Consider the following 9472-nt stretch of genomic DNA (forward strand, 5'->3'; position numbering starts at 1 on the left):
GTGCTCACACAGCTTCCTGCTTGCCAAGGTGAACGTCCAAGGGGAAGCCGAGGCAGTGCCAACAAGAGCTGCCCAGCCCAAGAGGAGGCTGTGCAGAGGGCATGAACGGATCTCACGGGGGCACGAGGCTCTCCCGCACGCGGGGAGACATTCCACCTGCCTCGTAGCGAGCTGCAGGAGAGCTGCCGCTACACTGAGAGGCAGCTGGGCAAACCTCCAGAAGTCTGGGCACACGCTCGGCTCCGGGGGAGGCTGCGAGGGGCGCGTTCCCACGGGGTGCTCTGCACTGTGCCAAGAGGAGCACCCCCTGTGGCTGCAATTATGCAGTCTCTCTCCGAATTAAAAACGCACGGTTAGGTTCTGACGCATCGGTCCCACGCCTGAGAATTCAGCCTACGGCTATGCCTTCAAGCATTCAAGATAAAAAAAAAAAAATAATAAGTCTTGCTGTTGGTTTCGGTTGTGCCTCCGGAGTGAGGACCTTATAAAAGCAGAGCAGGAGCGGCCAGTGCAGCATTGCCGTGGGGACGGAGCGGCCCGGCACTCCGCCTTCACAGAACGGAATGCCGGGCAGCTGTGCCAACAATGAGGATATGAAAAACACATAGTGAATAAAAGAGAAAATAGGATATATAGTATGCTGTCTTTTGTATATGTCTATTTGAATTTTCTTCCATTTTCATTGATGTTATTAACTTGAGAGGCAGAGAGAGAGAAACAGAGATCTTCCATCTGCTCATTCACTACCCACATGCCAGCAACAGCTGGGGCCCGGCCAGGCCAAAACTCTGATCCAGGAACTCAGTCTGTGTCTCCCACGTGGGTGGCAGGGATCCACGCGATTCTGAGCCATCATTTACTGCCTCCCACAGTGCACACTGTCACAAAGGTGGCGTTGGAAGCAGATCAGGGACTCAAAGCCAGGCACTTCAACACGGCAGGCGGTGTCCACAGCGGTATCTTAATTGTTAGGCCAAATTACAGTCCTGTTGGCTTTCCACTGCCTAAACAAACACTAGAAAGATTCAAAAGAGCCAGACTTACACAGGATGGGGGCGCTGGGCAGGCAGAGGAGTGTGCACCGGTGTAGAAGCATGTATATCTTCTTATTTCATTTTGGTTTTTAAATGACGCTGAACCGCTACCCCATTGTTGGAAACACATTTAATTTAAGAAGTAGTTGCTGTTACGGCCCTGCTCATTCATGCTAAACCTCTCGAGTTCATTCAGGCTTTCCTCCTACATAATAATTTCCCGATCTTTCATCATCCTACTCCATTCTCATCCTTCTTCAGATCCCCTGCAAACTTTTCACTGCTCCTTGTAAGACACAGTTCCCTGAAACTGGGGAGTGGCTGTGTTGGGCCCGGTGTGACCGCGCGTCCCCTGTCCTGGACCACGAGTCTCTGCTGCTGACACCTAAGCTTCCACAGGAAATGTTTTTGTTTTGGTAATAACATCAGCTCACATCAAATAAGATGCTAAAATGCTTATTTTTGAGATGTATTTCTTTAGTTTGAGAGTTGCAGAGAGAGAGAGAGAGAGATACAGAATCTTCCACCCGATGGATCACTCCCCAGATGGCCTCCAGAGGCCATCCTACACTGTTTTTTCCAGGCCATTAGCATGGAGCCAGATCAGAGGTGGAGCAGCCAGGACATGAACCAGCACACATTTAGGATGCCAGTGTCACAGGCAGCAACTTTACCCACTATGCCACAATGCCAGCCCCTAAGTTCTTTTCATATAGATTATTAACTCCAGTCTCTCCACAGTCTGCCCCACCAACCCCAATTTCCCTTCCACCAATACCCTATATAGACTTCTATTACTATTTTAACACTTGAGTGCAAAACAAAAACACATATTCTGTATTCTTTGCAATAAACCTATAAACCTAAAGCTATTCTAAAATATACTTCTATTTATTTATTTTTCAAAAACCTATCCTATCCTTATTAAAGTTCCTTATGCAAATTAGCTTCTCCCCTAGCCTAGATGATTGTTTTAAATATTAATTCCATTTTCCAAAATGCATGGTCATTACACATTTCCAAAATATGACTTCCATGTCTTTATTTTAGTTATGGTAGCAAATATAGAAACATTTTGCCCATGACCCTCCAACTTCAACTATGCTGTTGCATAGACTAGATGAAGCCTGCAGATTATCTAATCTTACAAACTCATTTCACAGATGTGGAAACCAAAGGCCAAGGGGGTGAACTCATTACTGCCAGGTCACACAGCTCCACTGGGATGGAGCAGAATTAGACCACAGATGACCTGATTTTCGGCCTAGGAGCTTTTCTGGGCCGTTGGGAAGCAGGTGATTCTCCTGAAAACAAATTGGTTGTAGATCAAAATCAAAGTGGTCAAAAGAACAGACCGATGAGAAATAGGTAAGTCCAGCCACCAATGCTGGACTTCTCAGTTGGTGATGAATACTTCACCTTAAAAAAAACAAAACTGACAAGACTAAAGGAACAACATTATCTAATGGTACCTTTAGGCTGTATGTGATTACTGGGATGCTAAATAGTGCTAAGTGACATTTTTATCTCCTCGCACATTCTCTAATTAAAATAATATTCAAATTCTTAGTAGTCATTTCAGAAATTCTCAACTACCAAAAGTCATCCATTATTTCATCGTAGCTGGAATTTTTTCCCAAATGAGAGTTCACTGAAGCCACTTGAAGACAAAAGGAATTTATCATAAAAATCATTTTCAGGGGCCAATGCTGTGGCATAGTGGGTAAAGCCGCCACCTGCAGTGCCGGCATCAGTTCAAGTCCCAGCTGTTCTTCTTCCAATCCAGCTCTCTGTTATGGACTGGGAAAGCAGTAGAAGATGGCTCAAGTTCTTGGGCCCCTGCACCCATGTGGGAGAACTGGAGAAAGCTTCTGGCTCCTGGCTACAAATCGGCCCAGCTCCGGCTGTTGCAGTCAATTGGGGAGTGAAACAGCAGATGGAAGACCTCTCTCTCTCTCTCTCTCTCTCTCTCTCTGTCCCCCTCTGCCTCTACTACTCTCTCTGTATATCTATGCCTTTCAAATAAATAAAAATAAATCTTAAGAGAAAAAAAGAAGTAACTTCTCATTACTCACATGTATACTGTAGGGAGAATTTTTAAAAAATCATTTTTAGGCCAGCACTGTGGCTCACTTGGGTAATCCTCCACCTGCAGTGCCAGCACCTCGGGTTCAAGTCCTGGTTGGGGCACCGGATTCTGTCCCGGTTGCTCCTCTTCCAGGCCAGCTCTCTGCTGTGGCCAGGGAATGCAGTGGAGGATGGCCCAAGTCCTAGGGCCCTGCACCTCATGGGAGACCAGGAGGAAGCACCCGGCTCCTGGCTTCAGATCGGCGCAGCGCGCCAGCCACAGCACGCCAGCCATAGCAGCCATTTGGGAAGTGAACCAATGGAAGGAAGACCTTTCTCTCTCTCTCTCTCTCTCTCTCTCTCTCTCTCTCACTGTCTAACTCTGCCTGTAAAAAATAAAAAAGAAAGAAAAAAATGATTTTTATAAAACTGCCTAAATATAGCAAGTAGACATCAGTGGTGGTCACGGATGGTAACCTACTGGGATGTCTGTCAAGAGAACCTGCTGCAAGGGGACATAACGATTGACAACCTCCAATGGAGACACCTAGGAAGGCATCACATGTTCACCTGATCCACACTGCCCCGGGCTGCTCCCAGCCAGCGACCCCACGTGACAGAGACACTGGAACCAAGCCATCCCGCCTATGCGAGCTTCTTCTGGAGAGCCGGACTTGCTTGGGTTTTCCCAGCGGCCCAAACTAACAGCTTTCAAAACCACACTGTGATGCGAATTTCTTCCCACCCAAGTCTCCCTCACATTCACTTTTTTGTTTAAAGATTTTTTATTTATTTATTTGAGAGGTAGAGTTACAGACAGTGAGAGAAAGAGACAGAGACAGAGAGAGAGGTCTTCCATCTGCTAGTTCACTCCCCAAAGGCTGCAATGGCCAGAGCTGCACCGATCCAAAGCCAGGAGCTTCTTCCAGGTCTCCCTCTTGGGTGCAGGGGCCCAAGCACTTGGACCATCTTCCATTGCTTTCCCAGGCCATAGCAGAGAGCTGGATTGGAAGAGGAGCAGCTGGGACTAGAACCGGCACGCATATGGGATGCTGGCACTGCAGGCGCCACAGCGCCAACCTGTGTCACTCTCACCTTTTGCAGGCTGAAGGCTTGCACTGTAGTACAAAGCCTTGTTTGCAGGTCCCTTCATCCTTCAAGGCATTTTCTTTGATCCTGTCTTTATGTCTGCCTCTGGGGGAATCTAACAAAGCATTGCTGTCAGAAAAGTTGCAAAATCCATTATTTTAATCAGTAATATAACAATGTTGGCATGTGTTGTGTCTTTCACTCAAATCTACCTCTCACTGGTTAATTTTGCTCATTATTATGCATTAAGGTAAGTTAAACATAAAATGTGAAAATGCACACAACAGAGTGTGTTAGCAAAGTTTATCTCTTTTCCCAGGCTCCAATCCCTTACCTATAAAGGAAGATAATATCTTTTTTAAAAGACTAAAGATATAAAATGCCCTTAATCGCCGGTTCTGTCCCGGTTGCTCCTCTTCCAGTCCAGCTCTCTGCTGTGGCCCAGGAGTGCAGTGGAGGATGGCCCCGGTCCTTGGGCCCTGCACCCCATGGGAGACCAGGAGGAAGCACCTGGCTTCTGGCTTCAGATCGGCACAGAGTGCCAGCAGTGGCAGCCATTCGGGGGGTGAACCAATGGAAGGAAGACCTTTCTCTCTGTCTCTCTCTCTCTCACTGTCTAACTCTGCCTGTCAAAAATAAATAAATAAATAAATAAATAATAAAATGCCCTTAATAATGCATATACAAACAAAATAACATGTTCCTTTGATTAACCACTATGAAGCTGATAGGGCAAAACATGGTGAGGGGATATGGAGGGGAGGGTGATTGGCAACAGAGGTTGAGACTGATAGAATCTGAGAGCAAGTGCAGATGTAACCCCTCGACCATGCTGAATCGAGGCAGACTGAGACACAGGTTTTGGAGCGAAGTATCCCAAATGCTGAGAGATGCTGACAGATGCCTTACAAAGTTTCAGTAGACATAAAGGTTTGAGTTAGGACCTTCCGTCAATGTGGCGAAGCGCTCTGAGCAACATCTACAAGACCCCCAGAGGAAAGCGGCAACCCTGAGCCAGCTCTTCCCAGCACCATGCAGCCAGAGGAGCCAGAACAAAGCCGTCAACTGCCATGAACACAGGAAAAGATCTTCCTCCATCTACCCCCCAAACAATTGACAAATTCTGCTCTGATAAAAGATTTTGGGAAAACGAGCCACCCAGTAGTTATTTAAATTGAATATGATATGGGCTAGCCACTAAGAGTTATTTTCATTTAGAGAGTTAGAGTATTTTACTATTCCTTATACCCAGGAACTATGCATAAAAATTTATGGAAGGATAGAAAATGAGACTTGATAGAGGTCAAGAAAGAATGGAGGAGGGCCTTATGGTGTAGTGGGTTAAGCATCTCATGTCAGAGTGTCCATTAGAGTCCCAGCTGCTCCACTTCTGAGCCAGCTTCCTGCCAATGTGCCTGGAAAGGTAGCAGGTGATGGCCCAAGTGCTTGGGCTCCTGCTACCTGTGTAGAAAACCTGGATGGGGTTCCTGGCTTCTGGTTTCAGACTAGCCTAGGCCTGGTTATGTGGCCATTTGAGAAGTGAGCCAGAAAATGGAAGATTTACCTCATCTATCTATCTATCTATTCATCTATCCTTTCTCCACTTCTGTCTCTGTCACTTTCAAATAAATAAATCTTTAACAAAAGAGAAAGAATTATGGAGTGAAAAGAGCAAACAATAAGAAATAAGAACTGAATTTAAAGAATCAACAAATAGATACCTTGGGGCCGGTTCTGTGGCGCAGTGGGTTAAAGCCCTGGCCTGAAGCGCCAACATCCCATACAGGTGCTGGTTCGAAACCTGGCAGCTCCATTTCCAATCCAGCTCTCTGCTGTTGCCTGGGAAGGCAGTGGAAGATGGCCCGAGTGCTTGGGCCCCTGCACCCATGTGGAAAACCTGGAAGAAGCTCCTGACTTCAGATTGGCGCAGCTCCGGCCGTTGCAGCCATCTGGGGAGTGAACCAGTGGATGAAAGACCTCTTTCTCTGTCTCTACCTCTCTCTGTAACTCTTTCAAATAAATAAAATAAAATCTTTTAAAAAAGCAAAAAACCTAGATACTGTGAACACATACGTAAGGAAAGTGGAGCATGCGTGGGGAAACATAAAGGCATTCAAACAGTGATAAAGTTTTTTTGTTTGTTTGTTTGTTTGTTTTTTTAAGATTCAGGAGAAAGTGATAGAAGAGTATCCAACAGACAAAGGAAACCCAAAGTAAGTGTAACTGAAGAACTGCAAGACAATGCCTAGAAAATGGAACTTAAGAAACATTTAAAACTGTAATTCAAGAAATGACGCAAACTGGTCAACCTAGACATATCTTGTGAAATTACTGAACCTTAAAATTAAGGAAAAATCCTTTATGCAGTCAGGAAAAATGAAAATCATACTGACATCCTTCTTCCAAAAAGCAGTATTTGTATGGAAAAAAAAAAACATTTTTGAGATGTTCCATGAGAGAGTGAGCTAAGTATTTTATATCTAGTCAAATTGCTCTTCAAATATAAAGGCCAAATATAACGACAAAGTGTTGTGACCACATGAGGGCAAGGGTTCAGGAAATGAAGAAGGTACAAAAAGTAATCCAGACAAGACAACTGCAGAAGCCTCAGGATACGGTTGAGAGGTGAGCACCGCATACACTTAATTATAGAAGGAAGAATAAAGACGGGAGTAAGAGTAACAAAACTGTGTAAATCCCAAAGCTCTGACAGTGGGTAAATATTACAAATAAGGAAAGTGAGGAGGGAAGGAAAGAGCTCATGGGAAGCAACATAGATATTACGCTAATGATTACCATATATACCATATAATGCCTAATTAATTAGGCATTTGATTCCCACCTTTCTCTTCTGTGACATTTCGTGACACAAAATGTGAGTTGGGATAGCTCTTGAAGCTTAGAAACCAAATAATGATGGAATAAGTGTACTTAAGAGTATCAAGATTAAAGTGAAGGCAAATCTATTCAATACTGGGGCTGGCGCTGTGGCATGGTAGGCTAATCTCCACCTATGGCACTGCATCCCATGTGGGCACCAGTTCATGCCCCAGCTGCTCCTCTTCCAGTCCAGCTCTCTGCTATGGCCTGGGAAGGCAGTGGAAGATGGCCCAAGTGCTTGGGCCCCTGCACCCATGTGGGAGACCCAGAAGAAGCTCTTGGCTCCTGGCTTGGGATCGGCGCAGCTCCAGTTGTTGCAGCCATTTGGGGAGTGAACCAGCAGATGAAAGACCTTTCTCTCTGTCTCTCCCTCTCTCTGACTGTAACTCTACCTCTCAAGTAAATAAATAAGTAAGAAAATGCTGGTGACTCCCACTTTAAAAGAAAAACCTATTCAATACAGTGGAGTGGTAGGCAGAAGAAAGGAAACAGCAATAGTTATTTGAAGTGTTGATTCTCATAGGAAACCAACAGATGGCATCTACAGAAAGAGAGGACTAGGGGTATTATTCACATCAAACTAACAATTAGTATAAAAATGAAAATATTCATAATTATCACCAGATTATTAAGACATACTTTAAAGCCACCATAATTAAAACAGCCTGCTATAGACAGATAAATAGAATGGAAGAAATGTATAAATAGACTCATTTATATATATGGAAATCTAGCATTTGATAAAGGCAGCATCTTGAATTATTATGGAAAAAGATGAACTAAATAAATTATATTGGGACAATTATAAATTAGATTAGGACAGAAAACAGGTCTTAATCCACATTGGGATAAACTCTAAATGAATCAAATTTTTAATGAAAACATGGGAAATTGCCTTTGTGTTGGCTGTTCATGTACTGCAGCTGAACACCAGGGACTGGGTCTTCGCCGGAGAATGAAGGTGTCTTTCTCAAAGTTCCGAGGTTGGAACTCCCAGGTGAAGCCTGCGGCAGATTCAGTGGCCAGCAGGAGCCGGCTCTCAGCCTCCCAGACGGTGCCTTGAACGCTCCGTCCTCACGTGCGGGAAGCAGAGAGCGAAAGAACCAAAGGGGCAGAGCACTGAGCCCCACAGGGTGGAGGAGCACGGGAGAGGCACCCTCAGCCACAAGCCCGACCCCCTGTGAAGGCTCTGCCCCCAGAACCCCCCACCTGAAGACACACACTGCACACTAGCACCTTGGCCATTCATAGTCCTCGTGGGAATTTGGGGGCACACATTCAGGCCACACCCTCCAGATCTGGCGTCTACAAGGTAAAACTGATAAATCCAATGGTATAAATTTTCCTTAAAATATTGTCACAACACAAAAAGAACACAAGCATAATCAAAAGAAATAAACTGAGAAAAGATATTTACATGAAGATGGCTAATATTTTCAACATATCAACATTCCATACAAATTGAGAAAAAACATTAACAACCTGATAAAAAGTGGCAAAATACATAAGCAGATATTTCACAGAAAAAGAAGTGAAAATGACACCAAAATGTGTGAACAAGCTGTTCAAACTCACGCTGAGGAAATGCAAATAAGAACTACAATGTCTCACCTCTCAGACGGGCAAACACCCGAAAATCTGAGGACACACTCTACCGGCAAGGCTGTAGGAAGCCACTGATGGCAGTGCACAGTGGTACAACACCTCGATGACAGTGCACAGAGGTACAACACCTCGATGACAGTGCACAGGGGTACAACACCTTGATGGCAGTGCACAGTGGTACAACACCTCGATGACAGTACAGTGGTACAACACCTCGATGGCAGCACACAGAGGTACAACACCTCGATGGCAGCACACAGAGGTACAACACCTCGATGGCAGCACACAGTGGTACAACACCTCGATGGCAGTGCACAGGGGTACAACACCTCGATGGCAGTGCACAGTGGTACAACACCTCGATGGCAGTGCACAGAGGTACAACACCTCGATGACAGTACAGTGGTACAACACCTCGATGGCAGCACACAGTGGTACAACACCTCGATGGCAGTGCACAGAGGTACAACACCTCGATGGCAGTGCACAGTGGTACAACACCTCGATGACAGTACAGTGGTACAACACCTCGATGGCAGTGCACAGGGGTACAACACCTCGATGGCAGTGCACAGGGGTACAACACCTCGATGACAGCGCACAGTGGTACAACACCTCGATGACAGTACAGTGGTACAACACCTCGATGACAGTACACAGTGGTACAACACCTCGATGGCAGCGCACAGTGGTACAACACCTCGATGGCAGTGCACAGTGGTACAACACCTCGATGGCAGCACACAGTGGTACAACACCTCGATGGCAGCGCACAGCGGTACAACACCTCGATGACA

Source organism: Oryctolagus cuniculus, chromosome 16 (genome assembly GCF_964237555.1).
Source record: "Oryctolagus cuniculus chromosome 16, mOryCun1.1, whole genome shotgun sequence".
Lineage (NCBI taxonomy): Eukaryota > Metazoa > Chordata > Mammalia > Lagomorpha > Leporidae > Oryctolagus > Oryctolagus cuniculus.